Source organism: Pinus tabuliformis, chromosome 2_1 (assembly GCF_031772625.1).
Source record: "Pinus tabuliformis cultivar Carrire ecotype Pingquan chromosome 2_1, CPIR1, whole genome shotgun sequence".
NCBI classification, from domain to species: Eukaryota; Viridiplantae; Streptophyta; class Pinopsida; order Pinales; family Pinaceae; genus Pinus; species Pinus tabuliformis.
Window position 1 is genome coordinate 290327069 of NC_142299.1, and position 19249 is coordinate 290346317.

Below are 19249 nucleotides of genomic sequence, written 5' to 3' on the forward strand. Positions count from 1 at the left end.
AAAGATAGATATGAGGAAGTTTGATGGCAAGGATCCAGTAACATGGATACTACAGATGGAGCAATATTTTGATCTACATGATGTGCAACCACCACAAAAGGTGCATATTGCATATTTATATTTAGAAACAAATACGTTTTTATGGTATAAAGGGTTTTGTTCTTGTAAACCACCTGTCACCTTGTCAATTTTAATGAAGTAAATGGTATCACATTATGAGGATACAAAGAGAAACACGTTCTTTAGCCAATTGATAAATATCAAACAAAAGGGTTGAATGGAAAAGCACATTGAGGACTTCCAAAAATTGAATATAAGGGTAAATGATATTCCAGAGAAGCATAGGATTGAATTCTTCATAGGGACTTTAAAGGATAACATCAAACATGAGGTTTTCCTTTGGGAACCTGATTCATTGGAGAAGGAATTCAGGTTGGCAAAAAAAATTGAAAGAAAAATTATGGCAACAAGGAAGCCGTCCATGCATAACTATAAAAATGGAAGTGTTGTTTCCCCTAGCCTCCCAGAATCTACAAGGTTGACACCACAACAATTGGAAAAAAAAAAGAACAAAATGACTTTGTTATAGTTGTGATAACAAATACATTAAAGGTCATAAGTGTACTGAGAAGAAATTATTTTACATAGATTATAAAGAGGAGGAATAAAATGATCAAGAAACATCAAAAGAAGTGGATATACACCAAGAACCAACCCCAAAGAAAGAAGAAATGAATCCGACCATATCTTGTAATGCATTAGCAGGAATTACCACTTCTCAACTCTCAAGATATAAGGACATATCAAGAAGAAAAAGGTTCAAGCAATGAAATATCATATCTAGCATCAACAACAAGTTCTCCAACTTTTAAAGAATAACTCCACTTTGGCACATAATCAAATAAAATGACAGGAAAATCAAAATTGCAACGAAAGAAGTTTTGATGTAGGTGACTGGGTATTTTTATGGCTACAACCATACAAACAAAGGTCCCTCAAGAAAGCTAAGAAGGACAATAAATTATCACCAAAGTACTATGGTCCTTACAAGGTGTTACGAAAGATTGGTATTGTGGCATACAAATTGGAGCTTCCTACATCTTCCTCAGTGCACTCAGCTTTCCATGTGTCACGCTTAAAGAAGGTTATAGGTGACAAGCTCCCAATTCAAATAATATTACCAGAACTTAACGAGGAAGGAAAAATCATATTACAACTTGAAGCAGTCACAGAAACAAGAACCCGACAGCTACGAAATCAATCAATTTCAGAGTATCTCATCAAGTGGAAGAACTTACCCACTAAACATTTTACATGGGAGAATGATAATTTTATACAAAAGCACATAGAACTAGTCGAGAGTTGAGGACAACACTTTCTAAAGGAGAGCGGCATGTTAGGTCCCTGTACTACTAGTTTAGCCCCTTATTGTTGTTAGTGCAACCCCCTTATTATATTGTTATGCCCATGTAGTCCCTATATTGTTATTATTGTGCCCCATAGAAGCCCACTATTGTTATTTTTGTGCACTTACATTATTATTGTTATGTCAGCTCTTATTATATTGTGGCCCCTTACACTCCTATATATATAAAGGAGGTATTTTCATTTGTATCATCAAATAATTGTTCATTTGTGTAATGTAAAGGAGTTTGCCCCCTCGAAGAGGCTTATTTTGAAGTCATTGATCTATTTCTTCTTATATTTTGTGAGTTGGTTTCATAACACTATGTGGTCTCTCACACCCTCTAGGATGATCATCCTGGCTTTTGCAGTATCCTTCTTCCACTTAGCTAATTCTTGTGCATCTAATGTTGTTGGTTATGGAATGTCATTTTTAGTGTACTCCAACACTCCATTATCATCGAGCACAACTTCCATCCTATCCTTCTAAGCTATGAAATTCGAGGCTCCTTCCAAGTCATGCTCCAGTCTCACCCTGTTGAAAGACATTTCCCCCATAGAAGAAAACTTGCATCACTGAATCCGAAAATCAAAATCTTTGAAGAAGAAGATCTATTGACTAGTTTATAGTGTGATTTCAAGCTCTAATGCCATGTATAAATTAATAGATATTTTCTACTACTGATGAATTCAAACAAAAAAACAAGAGATTACAAATTTCCTCTACTATTCTGCGGAATGGAAATCACAGTTTAGAAACACATGCAATGACAAAAACCATTAAAACCACAAGAACAAAATGATTTACAGGGAACCCAACTAGGAAAATACCCCTCTATTTCTTTTAATTAATCAAGCGAGAATGAGGAACTATTACAATGTCTTGCTTTGATCATGAAGCACAACCTGCATTGTAAACCTATTCTCTTGTTGATTATCCTGCTCTAGCCAACACTTAGCCAATTCAAGCCTTAGCCAACCTCCTATTTCCTTGTGGAATCTTGGAGGAATTCAACTCCTAAAGAATAGGGGATTCCCTATTTCGTTCCGCAATTCCCAATGACTTGATCACTTGCATCAATGCCAAGCGTGTACACTCAACCACTATACAATTGTTGATTAGAATGCATATTTTCCTCCACTCCAGCTAGGAAATTTGAATTCCATGCATGTTTGTGCTATTTTTAGTTGATTGACTAGCTTAACTTAGAGATCATTGAGTTAACAACGATCATAACTACTTAACTAGCCTTCAACTGACTCAACTAATGACTAGAGCTCAGTTAACTGACTTCAACTAACAATAACTAAACTAGATTACTAAATTGTAGCAATCACTAGATGCACAACTCTAGTCCAAGCCTATAACTCGAACTTACTAAGCTAACTAATAGAGAAGGCCATGTCACACAAGTTAACTACCATCAAAGTCATCTTGCTGATGTGGGAAATTGAATTACTAAATTTGATTAAGGGGCAAGTCAAGTTTAGCCTTTCTTGATACACTTTCTAACAATAATTACCATTGAAAAGAAGAGTCAAAACTCTTCCATTATCCATGACGAAAAAAATCAAAACCTCTCATGCATCCATGTAAGCCCATTTGTTTCTCTTATATATGGTCCATAAAAAGTTGTAATCAACATTTTATGCATGCACATAGGACCTCTTTCTAATAATGTTGCAAGAACTGAAATTTAAATATAGTAAACATGAGTTTACCTCTCATGTCAAAAATTTAATCTTACATATTAATACACAATTTTTTCATTGTTAGAGTCCTCATAGATTTACCACTATATGATTTATATTGATTTTCATATAAATCTGGAGAAAAAACATGTAAAAAGTTTAATAAAACAATAAGCATCTAAAACAACGTAAACTTTGAAACGAGAATTGATACGATTACCTATTTTTTTGAGGTAGCAAAAAAATCAACCAATTTTGAAAAGTGTTGATTTAGAATATATATATATATATATATATATATATATATATATATATATATATATATATATATATATATATATATATAGCATAGTTTTTTACACTTTAAAATTTTTTATGTATATTATTTTTTAGAATGTTAATGATTTGCAGGGTTATTTTAAAAAGTGATGATGTTGCATCAGGGCCTTTTTTAGAAGACTTGTTTTTTTACTTCAAGTTTTCTAATGTATTAATTGTGAATAATTATTTTCTAAATTTATCAAATTTTGAAGTAGTCTTCTTCATGTTTTTTTGTAGTGAGATCTTTATTTTTTTGCATAGTTAAAGAAAAAGGTCGATATTTTAAAGTTTCAATATTCTACATATTTATATATCATTAATTAATTTTTCAATGCACATCCAATAATTGTCTCTAAAAAAACAATAATTTTTAACAATTGACATAAAAATAAACATTTTGAACATAAATATAACAAAAAAATTACACATTTTGATAATATTTTATTATAAATGAGTAGGAAAATTTTAATAAAAATGGTTAAATAATAGTTTTTTTTTATGAATTTCATGTCAAAAAATAATAATAATTACAACTTTTTTCAAAAAATAATGATTCACATAAAAATTAAATTGAAAATCACATAATACAAATATTGAACATATAAAAACATTAACTGAATACTTATTCTTCTCATAAAATGTCAAAGTCAAAACATTACAAGTATAACTAATTAATAGTTACAAAAAATGAGCTTGATTTCCAAGCATAACTTAAATTTAATCAATAATATCATGTAATCCAAACTCTTCATCTTCTAGAGTTTCATCATTGTCTTCTTCCACAATATTTTTTGCTTTAGTTTCCTCATTTTCCTCTTCTGGTGGATCTTGATACTTGTGAATCTCCCAATGCATGTCTTTCCAATCATTCCATCTAATGGTGGTTGAGGTTCCTTTGCCTTTTTTTCCACACGTGATTCATTAAAATCCCCTTTCCTCAACCCAATTTCTTGCATTGCATTTGGAAGAAATTGAAGAGCATTAATTCTTTGCTGAATAAATTTGCATTGTACTGGGTCTTTTTCAATGGCAATGCAATTTCTTCCTTTTTGTAGGCAACGTGTTAGCGTTGTACATAATTATAAAGCACAAAATAAATAATGAAGTAAATTGGTATAATCACATATAAATTAAGAAAGAATATATTGAAATTCAATTTTATATAATAAAACTTGAATGAGCCTGAGAATAAATCCAGAACCCAATCTCCTTCGTTTGAACATTAGTCTATAAGATAGTTAATCAATGACTGTGGTTTTTGATATACGTTAACTATCTCTCCTTTTGCTTCTTTATCTTCATATGTTAGTTTTTTTACAGCAGCATCATAAACCAGTACTTGGCTATGACTCTTTCCATCTACCCGATTAGGAAGCATAGACTTATAACTATCATCTTTTGTCCAAATTTCAACATGGTCGAACTCACAATCACTTATAATTGGTTGATCTTCACGGTTAATAACATTTGACTTTTTCCTGTAACATAAAATAGTAAAAGTTCAATTAACTTGTGCATAAATTAATGTATTAACATTAATCAAACATACAATTTCAATGTCTTACCATGTAAGTTGCATCCTTGAGTTTTATTTCCCCTTGAAGCTTGTCAATAACATTGTCAATTGTGTGTTTGAATGAAATGTCACAAATATCCATAATGGTGATGATGTGACTTCTACAAATCCTGCAACCACTTTACTAAGAGCTTGATAAGTATAAGGGTCACTATCATAGTCAATGTTTGGGATATTGAAACCATGGGGAATATCTGCAATAACTAGGGAATAATCCATTTTAGGTATGATTTTAGCAATGTCTTCACAATCACCTTGTATTATTTGATATTGAATAGTTTTAAGCTCATTCCAAATGAAATGAATAAGATTTGGATCAAGTTCAAAATTACTAAGACATCGCTTTCTCATTCTTTCGATCTTAATTTTTTCAATAAAGCTTCTGAAACTATCTAGTGCTCCATTTGCATCTTTCTTCATCTTTAATAAAATAAACAAATATATGTATAAGTTATAAAATAAAAATAGTATATAGATGAATAAAAATGAATGTATAAGTCAACATACCTTTTTAAATGCAAGATAAAAATCTCTTAGTGATGATGTAAAACTTGAATCTTGGTATTTGCATACAACATCATCCAAACTATCTTCATTCAACAATTTAACCATTTGTTCTTGTATTTTCATGTAAACCTTATGAGTAAGTAGATAAAGTAAAAAAAAAAATTAATATAATGATATGTATAACAAATACTATCAAAAACAATATGTTATATTTAAAAGAAAATTATAATTTAGAAATAAGTAAAAATAATTCAACAAACTTACTTTTGAAATTCCTCACACATTTCGGCTAATGATAATTCTCCTAACTTCACACGAGATAATAGTGTTTTGACACATTTTTAATCCTTCACTCCTTGCAATTCTCTCCAAGGTGTGATAGTCATATCTTCTCGAAGTAGCTTCATTTCAAAACCAAATTTACTGTTGTTACATATCAATTGTTTAGACTTTTTGACCTTCTTGTTTTTAATGTCAATGTTCTCCCACCTGCTAAAAATATCATTAATCAATTCCCATATCTCTCTAGTTCTAAATTCAAAGTGGAAAATGTTAGACATACCTCTAAATATATAATAATTTACTTTTCCACCTTTTGAATTTATTTTTTTCCTCAATTTGATAGCCTAATTCCATACAACATTCCTTTTGAAATGCTAGACTAACCTTTGTATTATCCCCACCACATTTTTCTTCAAATTCATTATGAATAAATCTAACCCTTTGGATGAAATCCATAGACATCATATACTCATTATCTATATTATGATCCCATGCTAATAAATTTTCTTATGTATCTCATAAACCATCATAAATGATACATTTCATTGTTTCAAAATGTGGGTTATTGGGATATTCCTCCATCAATTTCCTTTGATATTCTAGAAAACGGTTCCCCCCAAGCACATAATATTTGCATTCAAAACATTTTTACTTATCAAATGCTTCTTTGTTGATAACTTGAACTGGATCAACAAGAAGCAAATAATCAATCACATGAGCATATGGATTGTACCTCATGAATGTCTTCAAGTTGTGAACATGTAGGTGGTGTGGCTTTCTAATTTGATATTTAAATTTTCCTCCACTTGGCTTATAGATTTGGCTGACATTAAATTGAAATGTACGACCACCCTCAATTAAGTTTGTCTTTGTTAAGTGATGTCGAATGGCATTTTGTTTTGTTTTAATAATGTCATCCTCTAAATCAACTCCTCGTGTAATGATTTCCCTACTTCCTTTTGAATTTTCATTAGGATCTTCACTGTTGACCATGATTTTTGAGAATGATCAACTTTTAATTTCTTCCTCCTCTTTTCTTCTACATACGTAATGTCCTCATCATCAACTAGAACAGAGACATTCTTGGGAATTTTTTGTTAGGTCCCTATAATACTAGTGATTCCCCCATTACTATTGTCATTGTAGCCCTATTGTTATTATTGTGCCCCATAGAAGCCCACTATTGTTATTGTTGTGCCCTTATATTATTATTATTATGTCGACTTTGATTATATTGTGACCCCTTAGACTCCTATATATAGAAAGGAGGTTTTGTCATTTGTATCATCGAAGAATTATTCATTTGTGTAATGTGAAGGAGGTTTTTCCCTCTAAGAGGTTGATTTTGAAGTCATTGATCTATCTTTTATATCTTTTTGTGAGATGGTTTCATAACATTTGGTATCGGAGCTTTGGATTCTAAGGTTTTGCTGCTCTAAAACAGGTCATCGTGGAATTTTCGCTATAACATTTTTTTTGAGAGGTTTCAAAAGCTCAAAAAAAACCCATTTGATATAAAATCTTGATGATACTCAGTTCTGAATTTTAGATCTTGAATTGCTATATTTTCGCAGATATGATCCAAGGAAGTTAGGGTTTTTGCAGGTTCCCAAATTACATCCCAAAACAGTGACCTTGGGAAAATAGTCATAACTTTCTCTCTAAGTATCAGATTGAAATTTCATAAGAAGTTGTAGAAACAGGATGGACTGTAGTTTTATGTTCATCATTTTCAGCGAAGATTGAAATAGTGACACATGGCACTTCATACAAGTTCACTCTACTGAAAAAGTGTATAATCAGGTCATCTTGGGAGATTGGACATACCGCTTTCTTGGAGAATCCAATTTTGATCAGACTGGTGGAATTGGGAAGAGGAATGAGAGGGCTACGATAGTTTTCAATTTCAAACCTTGGAGATCCAAAATTTCAAAGATACATCAAATTCAATATCGAACTCCTACAAAGTGAAAAAAGGTGTAGTTTTTTTCTAATTTTGCATAAGCTTGGTTTGAAAAATTAGTTTTAACGAATTCAAAGGGAATACTGAAGCATAATTATCATTAATTGATTCCCCAAAGAAAGAAAATGGAAACAACTAGTAAGCAACCTGAAATATCTAGCATGACTCATGAAGAAGAGGAAGAAATGCAGCATGATATATCAAAATTATGAGACCAAGTGTAACAAATTTCACTCTCACAACAAGTAACAGAAGCTAATATGGATGGTTTAAAGAAAGGAATTGAAGATAATATGGATGGTTTAAAGAAAGGTGTGAAAGCTAAGATGGATGATATGAAGACAGCATTGAAGATTGGAAGAAGGACATGGAAGGTTGGAAGGAAGGTTTGACAAAGTTGCTACAAGAAAGGCTTCCTAATAGCGAAAAGGTAGTAGAGAAAACTTAGAACGAGAACAAAATAAATGTTAATCATGATTCAAAGAATGACAATATTGAATATATGAAGAAAGATGTGGAAGTTTTGAAGGAAGGTTTGACAAAGTTTCCACAAGAAAGGCTTCCTAATGGCGAAAAAGTAGTAGAGAAAACTCATGATGAGAACAAAAGAAATGTTAATCATGATTTCATAGACTCTAACGTTGGAATAAAGACCCACCACGTTACAAAGATCAATATGAGGAAGTTTTATGGCAAGGATCCCATAACATGGATGCTACAAATGAAACAATCTTTCGATCTCCATATTGTGCAAAACACACAAAAGGTACGCATTGCAACTTTATATTTGGAACCCAATCAATTTGTATGGTATCAATGGATTTGCTCCCATAAACAAATTGTCACTTGGTCAATTTTTACGGACGAAATGATAGCACATTATGAGGATACAAAGAGAAACACCTTCTTTAACCAATTGATAAATCTCAAGCAAAACGGTCCAATGGTGGAGCATATTGAGGACTTCCAAAAATTGAATATAAGGGTAAAATATATCCCAGAGGAGCATAGTATTGATGTGTTCATAGGGACTTTAAAGGGTAGCATCCAACATGAGGTTCACGTTTGGGAACCTGATTCATTGGAGAACGCATTCAGGTTGGCAGGGAAAATTGAAAGCAAAATTATGGCAACAAGGAAGCCTATGAATCACAACTATAAATATGGAAGTGTTGTTGTCCCTAGCCTTCCACAACCTACAAGGTTGACACCACAACAATTGGAAGAAAAAAGAGCAAAAGGGATTTGTTACAGTTGCGATAGAAAATACATTGAAGGTCATAAGTGTGATGTGAATAAATTATTTTACATAGATTGTGTTGGGTGTGGAGCCTAATTATCTTCTGCATTCAAAGGTATCACCACATTGGACCCCAGTTCATAATGGGATGGGAAATCCGCCCATAAAATATACGCTACAAGGTGGGTACAGGGGGGGTGGCTGCTAAAAACAGATGTAAAATTGCCTTGTAAAATGTTGTAATTTCGTAGTTAATCTGAGTCGCTCATTAGGCAGAGATCTGACGATAGAAGTTATGTTTAATTTAGGTTTTTTTTCCCTAAAAGGCAACCCCTCGCTATATATGAGGGAATTGTATTGAATCTATGTATATTTTTATTCTAAGTGAGGAAGAGAGAGGAGATTGAGAGCGAAGGGAATTACAGTGGATTTGTTGTAGCTTGTATCTCTTTAGTTTGCTGGATAATATAAAAGAAAGGACTGGCTGTTTCTTCATGGACGTATCCCAAACTGGGTGAACCACGTATATCTGTGTCTCTCTTGTTTGATGCATTTTCTGTGTTTATATTTCTGCAATATTTTATGTTTTTCATTGTTCTATAATATATAATTTTCTAACAGATTGTAAATAGGAAGAAGAAAGGAACAAGAAACATCAAAAGAAGAGGATACACACCAAGAACAAACCCTAGAGAAAGAAGAAATGAATCCGACCATATCTTGTAATGCCTTAGCCGGAATAACCACTCCTCAAACTATCAAGATAGAAGGACATATCAACAATAAAAATTTAATAGTGTTGATTGCTTCAGGCAGTACCCATACTTTTATTCATTGTAAAATAGTGAATGTCCAGCACTAGAGTGTCAAGTGATGGTTGCAAGTGGAGGTACTATAAATTGCTCTCGTAAGTGCCATACTATTAAGCTATCCATGGGAGAATATGTATTGAATAGACCAATGCTTTCCATTCCAATGGGTGGTGTTGATGTTGTACTAGAAGTCCAATGGCTACAATCCTTGGGTACAATAGCTTTTAATTTTCAAGAACTTTTCATTAAAAAAAATTCGAAAGGAAAGGAAGTTGAATTAAGGGGTATTACAGGGAAATTGAGAAAGATAATCAGCTGTAATGGAATGAAAATTCTTTTAAAGAAAAAACAACAAGACGTAATTACACAATTATGTTCTGTAGAAGTTCCCACATCGAAATCATCTATTTCTCCAGATCTCCAAAAAAGTCTTTGACAATTATTCCAAGGTATTTGAGGCTCCCAAAGGCCTCCCACCTATTCATGATCATGATCAAGTTATTCATTTGATTCTAGGAAGTGTTCCTCCAAACATCAGGCCTTATAGATATCCATATGCCCAAAAGAGTGAAATTGAACGTATGGTTGCAGAAATGCTAGAGGCTGGTATAATTCAACCTAGTCAAATTTTTTTCTCTGCTCCATTAGTATTGGTGCAAAAGAAGGATGGATCATGGCGCATGTGTCCAGATTATAGGGAGCTCAACAAGCTCACTATTAAAGATAAATTTCCCATTCTTGTCATTGATGAATTATTGGATGAATTTCATGGATCAATTTACTTCACCAAGTTGGATCATCATTCAGGATATCATCAAATCAGAATGAAGACTGAAGACATTCCGAAAATAGCATTTAGAACTCATGAGGGTCATTATGAAATTTTAGTCATGCCTTTTGGCCTTACCAATGAACCTTCTACATTTCAAGGTTTGATGAATTCCATTTTCAAAACCTTCCTTAGAAAATTTGTGTTAATATTTTTTGATGATATACTAATCTACAGCAAGTCTTGGAAGGATCATGTTCAACATGTTGACAAGGTGCTAAAACTATTGGAGGAGAAACAATTATATGAAAAAATATATAAATGTTTCCTTGGAGTACAAGAGGTGGAATATCTGGGTCATATTATATCTCATGAAGGTGTTAAGGTAGACCCTAGAAAAATTAAATCCATTAAGGAATGGAAAATCCCCACATCCATAAAGCATCTGCGAGGATTTCTCAGGTTGACAAGGTATTATCACAAGTTTTTTAAGAATTATTGGAGAATAGCAACACCTCCAACAACATTATTGAAGAAAGATGCATTTTCATGGGCTCCAGAAGAAACGAAAGCCTTTGAACATCTTAAAGAGGCAATGTGCCAAGCACCAATCTTAGCTACATCGGACTTCACCAAAACGTTTATTGTGGAATGTGATGCCTTAGAAAACGGAATTGGTGTTGTTTTAATACAAGAAGAAAGACACATTGCTTTCGAAAGTCGTCCAATCAAAGGAAACTATTTACACAAAGCTATTTATGAGAAGGAAATGTTGGCAATACTACATGCACTTAAGAAATGGCGACCCTACCAAATGGAAAGACACTTCAAGGTAAAAACAGATCATGATAGTCTTAAATAATTTTTTAAATAGAGATTATCTTCAGAAGAGCAGCAAAAATGGGTCACAAATATGTTGGGTTATGACTTTGAAATCATCTATAAAAAAAGGGAAGCAAAATGTTGTGGCATATGCACTCTCAAGAAAGGATGAGAATGTGGATGTGGAAGCATTGCTTTGTGCCATTTCTATTATCTAACCAAATTGGATAAATGAAGCGAGGGATGAATGGAAGAATGACGAAGAAGTGTGAGAACTCATTCAAAATTTAAAACAGGATCCAAGTACATATGATACATTTAGCTGGAAAAATTATTTGTTATGGTACAAAGATTGTTTATACCTAGGTAAGAATTACCAACTCAAACAAAATATTCTTATCGAATTACACACTTCTCCCTTAGGAGGGCACTCAGGATTTTTAAAAAATTGCCACAGGGTTAACAAGGAATTTTTTTGGGATGGCCTTAAATAAGATATTCAAAAGTTTGTGGCAAAATGTTTGGTTTTCCAAAAAAAAAAAAATGAAACAATTAAGACCCCACGTCTATTACAACCTTTATCCATTCCAAGCCAACGTTGGGAGGAGGTTTCAATGGATTTTATCATAGGTTTACCCAAGTCCAAAGGAATGAGTGTCATCATGGTGCTAGTTGACAGACTTACCAAGTATGCACACTTTTGTGCATTATCTCATCCATTTAAAGCCAGTAAAGTTTCTACTGCGTTTATGGAAACAATTCAAAAGCTACATGGAAACCCAAAGATTATTGTAAGTGACAGAGATCTCATTTTCACTAGAAATTTTTGGACATAATTATTTTCTTGTCTTGGTACTCAGATAGCTCATAGTTCATCTTATCATCCTCAATCTGATGGGAAAACTGAGATAGTAAACAAATGTTTGGAAGGATATCTTCATTTCTTTATCTCTAATAAACAAACACAATGGGTCAAATGGTTGCCTCTGGTTGAATGGTGGTATAACACTTCCTTCCATACTACAGCAAAAATGACCCCATTTATGGCACTTTATGGATATCATCCACCATCCATCACATCATATTTAAGAGAAAATTCAAAAGGTTCAAGCAGTGGAAGATCACATTCTCCAACTCTTACAGGATAACCTCACTTAGGCACAGAATAGAATGAAACAACAGGTCGATCAACATCGCAGTGAAAGAAGTTTTGATGTAGGTGACTGAGTATTCCTATGGCTACAACCATTTAAACAAATGTCCCTCAAGCAAGATATGAAGGATAATAAATTATTGCAAAAGTATTATGGTCCATACAAGGTGTTGCAAAAGATTGGTACTATGGCATACAAATTGGAGCTTCATGCAGCTTCCCGACTGCACCCATTTCTCGATGTTTCATGCTTAAATAAGGTTATAGGTGACAAGCTCCTAGTTCAAACAATATTGCTAGAACTTGATGAGGAAGGAAAAATCATATTGGAACCTGAAGCAGTCACAGAAACAAGAGCTCGACAGTTATGAAATCGATCAATTTCGGAGTATCTCATCAAGTGGAAGAACTTACCTGCTGAAGATTCCACATGGGAGGATGAGAATTTTATACAAAAGCATCTAGAACTACTCAAGCGTTGAGGACAACACTTTTTTGAAGGAGAGGAGCATGTTAGGTCCCTATAATACTAGTGATTCCCTAATTACTATTGTCATTGTAGCCCTTATTGTTATTATTCTGGCCCATAGAAGCCCACTATTGTTATTTTTATGCCCTTATATTATTATTGTTATGTCGAATTTGATTATATTGTGACCCCTTAGACTCCTATATATAGGAAGGAGGTTTTGTCATTTGTATCATCGAATAATTGTTCATGTAATGTAAAGGAGGTTCCCCCCTTGAAGAGGCTGATTTTGAAGTTGTTGATCTACCTTTTCTATCTTTTGGTGACCTGGTTTCATGACATTTGGTATCAGAGCTTTGGATTCTAGGGTTTCGCTACTCCAAAATAGGTCATCATGGAATTTTTGCTATAAAATTTTTTCTGTGATGTTTCAGAAGCTAAAAAAAACCCATTTGAGCAAAAATCTCAATGATCCTCGGGTTTGAATTTCAGATCTTGTCTTGCTATATTTTCAAAGATATGATCCAAGGAAGTTAGGGTTTTTGCAGGCTCCCGAATTACATCCCAAACAGGTGACCTTGGGAAAATTATCATAATTTTCTATCTGAGTATCAAATTGAAATTTTGTACAAAGTTACAGAAATAGGACGAACTTTAGTTTTCTTTGCATCATTTTCAGGCCCAAAGGTTGAAACAGTGACACATGGCACTTCGTACAAGTTCGCTCTACTCAAAACATGTATAGTCAAGTCATCTTGGAAGATTGGGCATAACGCTTTATTTGACAATCCAATTTAGATCAAAATAATGGAATTGGAAAGAGGACTCAGAGGGCTACCACAGTTCGCAATTTTAGACCTTGGAGGTCCGAAATTTCATAGATACATCATATTCAATATTGAGCTCCTACAAAGTGAAAAAAGGCTTGTATTTTTTTAAATTTTGCATAAGTTTGGTTTGAAAATTAGTTTGAAGGAATGCAAAGATAAGGGAATTAGACCTCTGGCCTACTAGGGAGCTCTTCTCCTTTCTAACATCAATTATAATATCATCCTCATTAATGGAAACATATTCTTTAGCTTCTGTTTCAACTTCGTCCTCTTCCAAAGTAACATGTTTATCTTTTCTAGATTTATCCACTATAGGAATTCTTTACTAATCCTTTGGATGTAGTCTTGTAGTATCATGAATTTTATTTTTTTTTGCCATATCTTCGTTTGACCCTGAGTAGAAACTGTTGATAACATTCATAATATCTTGCTCTATAAAATAAATTCCTGCCAACATAATTGAAAGATTTTCAATCAAATTCTATCAACCAAATATCATATGTCAATAAAAACTAAGTTATAAAAGATAAAATGATACAGTTACAATAACACAAAACACATAAATATAAATAACAATACTTACGATATCTTATTCAAGCTTGTTTATGATTTGTTTACACATCTGTGTAGAATCATCTGTCGTGGATACATTGACAATGAAAACTGATATCTAATCTTGTCATGTGACTTGGGCGATTTTGTAAGTACGTAAACAACTTCAATATCCAGTATCAAACACATGTCTAGTACTTTTCCCAGCAACTCCTAACTTCCACTATCATTAGGGATACCAACATATAGATATATCTTCATATGTTGTTTCTCTTCTCTATATTTCACAAGCAATATAAGTTTTGTATGCTTCACTTGTGATTTCTTCGAGCAAGAAATCAACTTATCCTTTGAGGTACTTGCTAGCTTTGTAGTTATTAGCTCAGGTCAGGTTCGTTCAGTATTTTTTTTTAAGATCCACCTCCAGTTTTAGCAGTCTTTGGTCCAGAAAGATTCACAGAAATATCCATTGATTCCATTTTCCTGCAAAACATATACACATATATATAAATCAGTACTAAATTACAAAAAAACCAATAACTTAAGTAAACAAACAAAATAACACAAAATTTAAAAAGGAAAAAAGACCAGAAATATGCATATCGACCCCCATGACAAGTTGGATGTTAGGTTCATACAAGGAACAGAAAAAAAATCCATTCCTTAGAAAAAAATATTTTTCTTATACATGTGCCCTTGGTCCCTTGGCATGCTAGGGGTGATTATGAGAATCAACCCCCTACTTTCCAGGGGTCTGATTCTCATAATCGTCCCACTGCATATTAGGGGGTCATTGTGCCTTAGTGTCGTGTATGTGCCTGTGGGCGGGCACGCCCATGTGTGGGAATTCCCGCCTGGGGAAAAACAACCCCCAACAGGCTAGGGGATCGATTCCCAAATCATCCCCCTGGCCTGTCGGGCGTCGATTCTAGGAATCGGCCCTGGTAGGCTAGGGGACTGATTTTGGTAATCAGCCCCTTGGCTTGCTAAGGCTTGATTATGGAAATCTTCCCCCTGGACTGTTTTGTTGCAGGTAGTCATGCCCATGGGCGGGCATGTTGGAAATAATATTGAGAGGGGGGGTGAATCAGTATTATCAGATCAATAAAACATTTTCAATGCTCAGAAACATATACGCTATTTCAGTTAAGTGAACCAGCGTGTACACGCTACTGTGTCTAAAGAAACCAGCGTATAACCATAAATCTTATAATTCGGTTAGTTTATCTTCAGTTAAATGCATCAGGACATTATTCATCATATTAAGAGTAAACAGATGCAGTATAACAGAACAGATCATCACACAAAAGCCACACACATGAACACCATGATATAAGGTGGAAACCCAATGTGGGTGAAAACCACCTGCTGCAAGTCGTCTCTATCTTTCTTTAATAAGAACTTTAGATTACAATCTTTTGTACTAGTGGAGCCTTATACCAGTACGCAGGCTACAACCTACAGAAGGCTTCAACCTTCTCTCGTTCTCCAAATTTCCTTGGAAGGGAGCTCCAACCCCCTTTGCTCTTGTACTAGCTAAGATACTAGTACGTAGGTGCTGGCCTACAATCTTCTTTCCTTCAGGTGCCACTTTTCATCAATTTTCTGACTGGATACTCCTGAAGCACAACATTACAATCTGAAGACCACAATTCATTCAACCTTCATAGCAGATTACAAAACAACCAACAATCACTGAACCACTGAAACCCTGTCAAACCCAGTCACCAGAACACAGAGTAGACTACAGAACTCTGCAATAACAGTCAGACCCAGCTGCAACCCAAAAATCAAGCTCCAAAGGATATACGCTACTTCAATGAAGGCAACCTGCGTATACACGTGGTTTTACCGAAGACAACCTGCGTACAGATCTAAAAATAATTTTTCATAACTTGCAGCTGTACCAGACATCAGTTATACCCAGAACATAACATTGCGTCAGTATGCAGATCTAGAAATACGCATAATCAACTATATAAAGATAGTTCATTTCAAACCATTTGATCCCGATCTCTCCTTAGATCTTGTTCTCCATCAACCGATGAGATCTCTCCTTAGCTCAGATCAAGCAATACATCATCAACCAATAACCTGCATACTGGATCTAATACTTCATCAGATATTCAAGACATTTCAGATACACTTGCCTAATGATTTCCTTCTCCTTATATAGCCTTAGGCCTTGTTCAATACCAAGGGCCAAAACCATAGAAATCCAATACCATTATCTTCAAAACTAGGGATCAACACGTCCGTCGAGACACCAAGTTCCAAAACCATAGGCACAACTTCCAAGGAATAACCGCCGTGGACCAAAGATAAGTTTTCCAAATACACGCGCTTTTATTGAAGCCAACCAGTGTGTACACGCGACTTGGTATATAGCGAACCTGAGTATACACGACTTGGTATATAGTGAACCTGCTTGTATACGCGACTTGGTATATAGTGAACCAGCGTGTATATATTTTTCTTCATACTTGTAGACTGACCATCAATTCCTTGCTGCTATCCTTCTGCACTATGATTTGTTATCAGTGTGATTTGCCATCAAGGACAATACTTGTCTCATAATGCCAACAATCTCCCCCTTTGGACTTGATGGCAACAACATCAAATCAAATCACTCTCCCCCTTTGTCATCAAGGGCAAAGTGTTGTGCTCCCCCTGAGCACATGCTGATATCTTGGCTGTGCTGAAACATGCTCCCCCTGACTGTAGGCAAGATCTGCAAAAGATGTTCTTCAAAAGAACCAAGACTTATACACCATAAGGGACCTCCCTATCACCAAAAGACTCAATCCATATTCCCAACCAAGAGGGGATACATCAGAAACAACTAATTATATTACATCATACATCCCAGGCATAGTGGGGAAACCAACATAGGCCGTTACATGACCTTGACACCATAAAAGAGATATTACAAAAAAAAAAAAAAAATACATGACATAGAGACAACAGATCTAGACCAAGACTTATGAAGATCACCAACAACATCTGATAAACATCTTTTTTAGATCAGCAACCAAGATTTCCTTCTGAGCTCCTTCTCCTGAAACCAACAACAGTTGTGTACTAGAACCAAAAGCATCGAAAAGCCAACAATGCTTTATGAGAATTTAAGCTGCTCCCCCTGAACCTGTGCCTGCTGCATTCTGGCATACCCATCTCAGACCTTCTCCAACCAGAGTCTGCCCTTGCTATTCAGAACTCCATATACGCGACTTCTCCTGCATAAAACAGTGTATGCACGCGGATATTCTTTCTGCAACACGTGTACACCATACAAGCTACTTTCCCAGCATAGATCGGCGTATATACGCGGATATCCCTTACGTAACTTGCGTATACCAACTTTTCTGTAGAACAGACAAGCTTCAACAGCACGATGAAGCATCAACTACTCCCAGCTTTTGTCTGAGATATTCAAAAGTTTCCCTGGGCAGTGGTTTTGTGAGAATGTCAGCAACTTGTTCCTTAGAAGGAACATACTCCAACTTGACCTTCTGCTCAAGCACTTTTTCCTGAAGAAAATGGTACTTGATTGGTATGTGCTTGGTCTTTGAGTGCATGACTGGATTCTTTGAAATTCTTATTGCACTTGTATTATCACATAAGATAGAGACTGGTGAAGTGCAGGTGATTTGAAAATCCTGCAAGGCCTGCATCATCCAAAGAAGTTGTGTGCAACAAGATGCCGTAGCCACATATTCTGCTTCAGCTGTAGATAAGGCAATCGAGCTCTGTTTCTTGCTGAACCAAGATACTAATCTGGAGCCCATAAAGAACGCACCACCACTTGTGCTCTTCCTATCATCCACGCTTCCGGCCCAATCTGCATCTGTATAAGCATGAAGTGTGAGATCTGTATCTCTAGAATACCATAAGCCATAATTTTTTGTCCCTTGAAGATACTTGAAAATTCTCTTCACTGCCTGAAGATGAGTCTCCTTCGGATTTGCTTGAAATCTTCCAACTATTCCGACTGCATGCATGATGTCTGGTCGGGTACCTGTCAAATAAAGCAAACTCCCAATCATGGATCTATAAGTTGGTTGATGAACTGCTGTTGATTCATCATTTGCACTGAGGCTGCATCCTGTAACCATGGGTGTACATACTGGCTTTGACTCTTCCATGCCATACTTCTTCAAGATCTGCTTGAGGTACTTGGTTTGAGACAAGAAGATGCCTCCTTCATTTTGTTGGATTTGCAATCCAAGGAAGTATGTCAATTCTCCAAGTAGTGACATTTCAAATTCTTTCTGCATAACCAAGGCAAAGTTTTGACTCATAGTCTCTTCATTGATGCCAAAGATAATATCATCTACATAAACAACACGTATTAGCAATTTGTTATTTTCAACTTTTATATAGAGATTGCTATCTGTTGATCCTTTTGAAAAGCCTTGTTGGTGAAGATATTTGTCCAACCGATAGTACCAAGCCCTTGGAGCTTGTTTGAGACCATAGAGAGCCTTTTTCAATCTGCATACAAGGTTTGGATCATTCCCAAGAATGAAACCATCTGGTTGTTCAATATATACTTCTTCTTCTAAGTCTCCATTCAGAAAGGCTGATTTCACGTCCATTTGAAATACCTTGAAGTTTTGAAAGCTTGAGAGAGCAAGGAACATTCGGATGGCCTCAAGTCTTGCTACAGGAGCAAAGGTCTCTTCAAAATCTATCCCTTCTTGCTGCGCATACCCTTTACAAATAAGTCTGGCCTTGTTTCTAATTACTTCTCCATTTTCATTCAATTTATTCTTGAAGACCCATTTTGTCCCTATGACATTCTTATCTTTTGGTCTAGGAACCAGTTCCCAAGTGTTGTTCTTTTCGATCTGCTCA